Below are 6,000 nucleotides of genomic sequence, written 5' to 3'. Positions count from 1 at the left end.
GTTTCTGCTCCGTCGCATCGGTACCGCAGTGATTAGTGTTTGGAGAGTTTTTCTTATGTGAAACTGCGGACCGTTTACAACCTTATCAGGAGAGATATTATCGCCACGGGAGAGGGAAGCCTACATCAAAGAAACTTGAGGAACAGAATTCCATAATGCTGGGGAAGATCTATGTTCGATGTATTCAGGATACCCTGCATAGAGAGGAGAACCGGAAGGTTCCCTCCAAGAAGAGACTCTCTCTCTCTCTCTCTCTCTCTCTCTCTCTCTCTCTCTCTCCTTCCTGTTTAAAGGAAGAGCAGAAGGCATGCTTTAGCTAAAACCTACAAACGTCAGGGGTTTCATGAGTGGCGTGAAGTGCTTCGGTCTGACGATGCTTCCTTTTATGTGAGTGACGGAAAGAGAAAGCGTGTGTGGCACTCCCCAGGTGCAGACCCCTTACAGAGAATCTCCTCCTCAGGACCTCCGAGGGTCACGCACACCTAGTACCTTATGGTGTTGGAACTTTTGGGCATGGCGGCTTGGGGGACTGGTTATTCTCCCCCCAAATGAGGCAGTGACGAAGGAGGTAGACTACACGCTCTTGAATCTGCATTTGAAGAGTTTCTTTGAGAGGAGCCTGATTTGGATATACCAGCTAGACGATGCTCCCGCCCATACTGCCAAAATAATAAAGGGGTGGTTTAAGGACTGCCATATTGACTTGATCGCCAACTGGTCTGGTAATTCTCCGGATCTGTCGCCCATTAAAAACCTCTGGGCTATAATGAAGCACCATTGAAGGGATTCATACACGCCCTCTCTGGAGAAGCTGGAGGTAGGATACACTGCGCGGCTACTGGGCGTCCCTCAAGGAGGTTCTCTGGACCCCCAAGTTTTGAGGAACCTTGCTGACTCCTAGGAAATCTCCCCACCACCACCACCGGCCTCCAAAAGGTCCTTTGTAAGAAGAGGAAGAGTGATGTTATCAAGTAATGCCTTTGGTGAGTACACACCTGTTTTTTTTTCTTTGACTTTTATTGATTTTTTTATTAACTTTTATTGGTTTTATCAGTGAAATTGGATTTGGAAGTGGATTTATTGCAATTCCCTTTGAAATATAACGTTTTAATGTTAAATATATATAAATTACTGAAAATCGTTTTTTGGTCAAAAATAGTTTTTGGCATGAAGCATAACAAATCGAAGAAAAATGTCTAGTTATTTTTATGTGAAAAAATTGGAAATTAGCATTGTTTACTAGACATGAGGGCCAAGATAGAGAGCGAGCCAGTAAAGTGTGTATTGCAAAATCAGTTTCGTCATTAATGACGAAAGGACTTTTCTAGCGTCGCTTTTCCTCCCTTGCTCGACTGAGGTTTTCTTATTTCTTTATTTTCCCAAATAAATTTCTTACTTGGGATTTATCCAAATAGAAGTGTGCCCCCCTAACTGTGTTGTTCATTCCTTTTCTTGTTCACTTTTTCCCAAACTCTGGCCATTCCTAGTTTATTCCAGCTGGTTTCTTTGATTTGCTTTTCATGCTTACAACCAACTCTTCCGCCTTTATGATTTTCGTTTCTCAAGTTCTAATTTCATCATGAAACAATTCGTGTATCCGTTCTTCATTACGAGTTGCGTGTATTTCTCCCCTTCTTTCTTAAGCACAAAAATAACTCATCCTTCACGGCTTTATAAAGCGCCCTGCAGAGAAGGAGTTTAAATTTGTTTCAGTTCGCCTGCGGATATGGGGAAGCGCAAGTCTTTATTCCCCTGACACGGGTCCTGTTCCTTCGGGCAATTATTTCATGACGCTTTTTGGTTCCCGGATATCATTTACCTACGTGAGATTTCCTGAAGCTTTTCTGTGTCGTTGCCCTCTTCTCTTGACATTCTTTCTTTCTTTCTTTCTTTCTTTCTCCTGCATGTTCACGGAACTACGGTATTATTTCGTGAGAGGATCGGATTTTTCAGAGCCGCTTTGGTCTTGCGAGCTCTCTCTCTCTCTCTCTCTCTCTCTCTCTCTCTCTCTCTCTCTCTCTCTCTCTCTCTCTGACGTGTGCTCACATTTTTAGGGAACCCAAAGTATTAAAGCTCTGGTCTTGATACTATGTACAATATCTCATGGTGGCTGATTAAATCCCACATTACTATTATTATTATTATTATTATTATTATTATTATTATTATTATTATTATTATATCCCAATCTGTAACCTTTGTTGCAAACGCAGAATGGTTCAAGCATATTGGCCATAGTAGAGAAAACAGCCCAACGCAGAAAAGGAAATGGGTATATAATAACATTACATTACACTCTCTTTGCATAAAATGGAATCAGCTAGACTTAGCACCGTTGCCGAGAGGCGCAGTGCTCGACTCACGTTTGATAGTTAGACAATGGATTCCTCTTGACCTACCACTGTAGGAAATAGCGAATTGTGGGGCTAGCAACCTCACCCTTAAGGGCTTGCTGATACACCGGGAAGGTGACCCTTCATATATATGGGGGGATGAACGTTATTACACTGAACCTTATAATCTAAGGTAAGCTGTACTGCAACTTATTTTGCGATAAACCCAAAGGCCACATACTACGTGTAGCTATTTTACGAGCGATAAAGTTTGGCTTCATGTAGTGAACAAAGTTTTAATTGTGTTTTCGAAGCCATGTCTAGATATTACGTCAAGGGAATTTGAGATTATGTCCAAAACTCTGTTAAGTCTTATTACGGTATGGTGAGTGAATATTTTTGGTGAGACACCCCTTAGGGTAATGAATTGAACTTGCTGTTAAAAATTTACGTTACCATTTCTTAATTACAACGAGAAGGTGAACAGTTAGATAAAGTTCATTCATTGTTATGATTGGTAGGGATTTTATTTAGACGTAAGCTGCCTCCTTGTTTGACTAAGAATCCAAAACGTTTCAGGCATTAAGGTGTTTGGTTGACTGTAAAAGTTATATGGTATCAGACTGTCTTTCCTCACACTCACCATTGCCAAAAGCTTTCCGGAGGGCAGGGGATCAGGTTCTCTTCCCTCAAGCCATTGGGTAAACCAGCAGGATTTTATGTAACATGCTGGATTTTATGTAACATTTCTTCATTTTAAGTACCGTCCAAAATATAAGGATAATAATCGCCATGTCATTTCGGACTTTGGGAATACACTCATAATTACAGTTATTAAAAATAAACGAATAAGGAATTTCCCTTTGCTGGCCCATTACCGTAGTCTAAATTCAACGCATAAAGGCCTCGCCAACGGAGATGCTTAATAAACAGAATTATAGATGCTCTCAGGCCTGCACTTTGGAGCTTCTCGACAGCCTAATGGAGTTGCACTCACAGAGCTCAAAGATTCAAATGGTCCAAGGGTTAAGCACTTAGGATTCTAGAACACCATAGGACAGAACATTCAGAACATCAGAACCTATTATACTAAGAGCTAGAAACGGAGACAGCAGAATGAGGAGAGGTCTGGAGGCACAGCATATCCTCAAGCCTAATTCACTTAACTCACCGCCCCTTAGGTGAAGACTCAGCCAGCCATACTCGTGAGAGCCTCATCAACGCTACATAAACAAGTAACGATATCACTATCACATGAGCACACCATTCGACAAAAGAGCGGGGGAGGAGGGGGACAACGAAAGCTTGTTTGGGGGATTTGGGGGGTGGGGGAATTAGGTAACTGGGGAAGGCGGAATTCATTTAGACTTTAGAGAAGAAGAACCTCTCTCTCGACTCAAGGCTTTCCGGAAGCTTAGTCGTGAAAAGTGGTTCGTTATCAATTTAGAGCAGGGAAGGCGCTCACATGAATAAAATTAATAGAAAGAATCCCTTACTTGGTGGGTGGGATAAATTATATATGCCTTGGGATACTGCAAAAGAAATGTTGCTCCCTCAAATACCAAATAATTATTTCAGTACTCTGGGACATAATTAATGTTCAGTTGAATGCAAATGAGCATAAAAACACTTTTCTTCTTGTGCTAAACGTTTGGAATGTCTTGGAAATTTCAAGCTGAATGTGCACTTTCCAGATTTCTTCCAGTTGGAACCAAAATATAAACAGCACCATCAACAGCATTAATAATAATAATAATAATAATAATAATAATAATAATAATAATAATAATAATAATAATAATAATAATAATAATAATAATATACTGGAACTGTAACTATAAACACACAAAAGCTACATTAAAACCAGACCTTATGGTCACTTATTATTTCGAATACTTATGATAAATCTAAATTTATTTTTAAAAAAATCCTTTAAAGATAGATTTTTTTTAATGTTCCAAGACACCCTACTAAAATAGATGTGATCTTCAACAACGGTTTGTCACAAATGTAATTTGAGAACCTATGTATGTAACTATTTCCTGTCCAAGGTCCATATCCTCTTGTCTATGTAAGCTCCCTGTGCAATTCGTAATCCTACAGGAATATTCAGCATAGTGATTTCAAGATAGTATCTCCATTTGCTGATAGGCCTTCACTACATTTCTCGAGTCTCTGTCGTCGAACAATTATCACCAAACCCGAACAACAATTGAATTGCAGCACGCTTCGCGAAGCAGCCAGTTCCCAGTCCTTACAGTCCTCCTTTCTGACTAACTGTTGTTGCTTTTTGTTTGCTTGTTGTATGAATTCTCTTCGTCTTTCACGTAAAAGATCCTCTGTTAGGGATTTTTGCGTCACATTTTGGCTTATATATATATATATATATATATATATATATATATATATATATATATATATATATATATATATATATATAGATAATATATATATATATATATATATATATATATATATATATATATATTATATATATATATATATATATATATATATATATATATATATATATATATATATATATATATATATATATATATATATATATATATATAGCAGTTAATAAGGTAGTGAGATCGGTAATCTACTGAACATCATAAATATGAGTAATCTAAACCACCGAACTGCACATATGTGACTTTCATTGATATCTGTAATGAATATTTACTTATTTTTGGCCCTGCTACTAAACATAATGGCGAGGAGTTTCGACCAAGACGGGAGGTTATAAGACTACAGTGCTAGCTTCTTGTTTCCCGAAATATCTCATAAATCCTTAGAACGATCAGCAAGATAGGCAATAATAGAGCAAAACCCACGATAAATAGTGCAGATTTTCAATTTATGAGTAAAAACTGATAGCAAAATTTAATGATAATGCGATGATAGTTGTCATAGATTAAACATTTCAGTTCTTCCTTCTTATGGAAAAACTACAGCCTATTGATTTCTCTCCTTTCATTAATTGTTATTCCAAATAAGAATTAAAGCCAAAATAGAGAGTAATGTATGACATGTTATTATTTCCTTACAATACGCTAGACTGACATACAGTAAAGCGTCTCAGTACGAATGAAGTAACCTTTATGCCTTGACCTTTAACCTACACTTTAATTGTGGATGAGGGACATCACCATATGCCAGTAACACCATCGTTTAATTTCGAAGGATAGTTTAACCTTTCCCTTGAAATTAGATTGTCAGGAAAAAGACAAGCATAATACAGTTAATAGTATCTTTTATTAAGTGAGAGAGATTCGAGCCTACGCGCTATCGTGGACAGACAGGTGTTTGATATAATCTGTAAAATTATGACTAATTAAAGCTAAATAATTAAGGAACAATCATTCAAGTTAACAAATAAAATGTGTTATCTGAGTTAATTTCTAGTCCTCCCGGGTACTAAAACGGGTGTGTTTTGGTTTAGTGGCGGTGTGCTTAGGTTTAGTGTGGGTGTTTCAGTTAAGTGGGGGTGTTTGAGATTTAGTGCGGGGCATGTTTAGGTTTAGTGGGGGTGTGTTTAGGTTTAGTGGAGAGTGCATTTAGGTTTAGTGGGAGGGGTGTGTATGTTTAGTGGAGGATGTGTTAAGGTTTGGTGGGAGAGGTGTTTAGGTTTAGTGGTGGATGTGTTTAGGTTTAGTGGTGG

The sequence above is a fragment of the Macrobrachium rosenbergii genome, chromosome 49 (genome assembly GCF_040412425.1).
Source record: "Macrobrachium rosenbergii isolate ZJJX-2024 chromosome 49, ASM4041242v1, whole genome shotgun sequence".
NCBI lineage: Eukaryota > Metazoa > Arthropoda > Malacostraca > Decapoda > Palaemonidae > Macrobrachium > Macrobrachium rosenbergii.
This window is presented reverse-complemented; position numbering follows the sequence as displayed.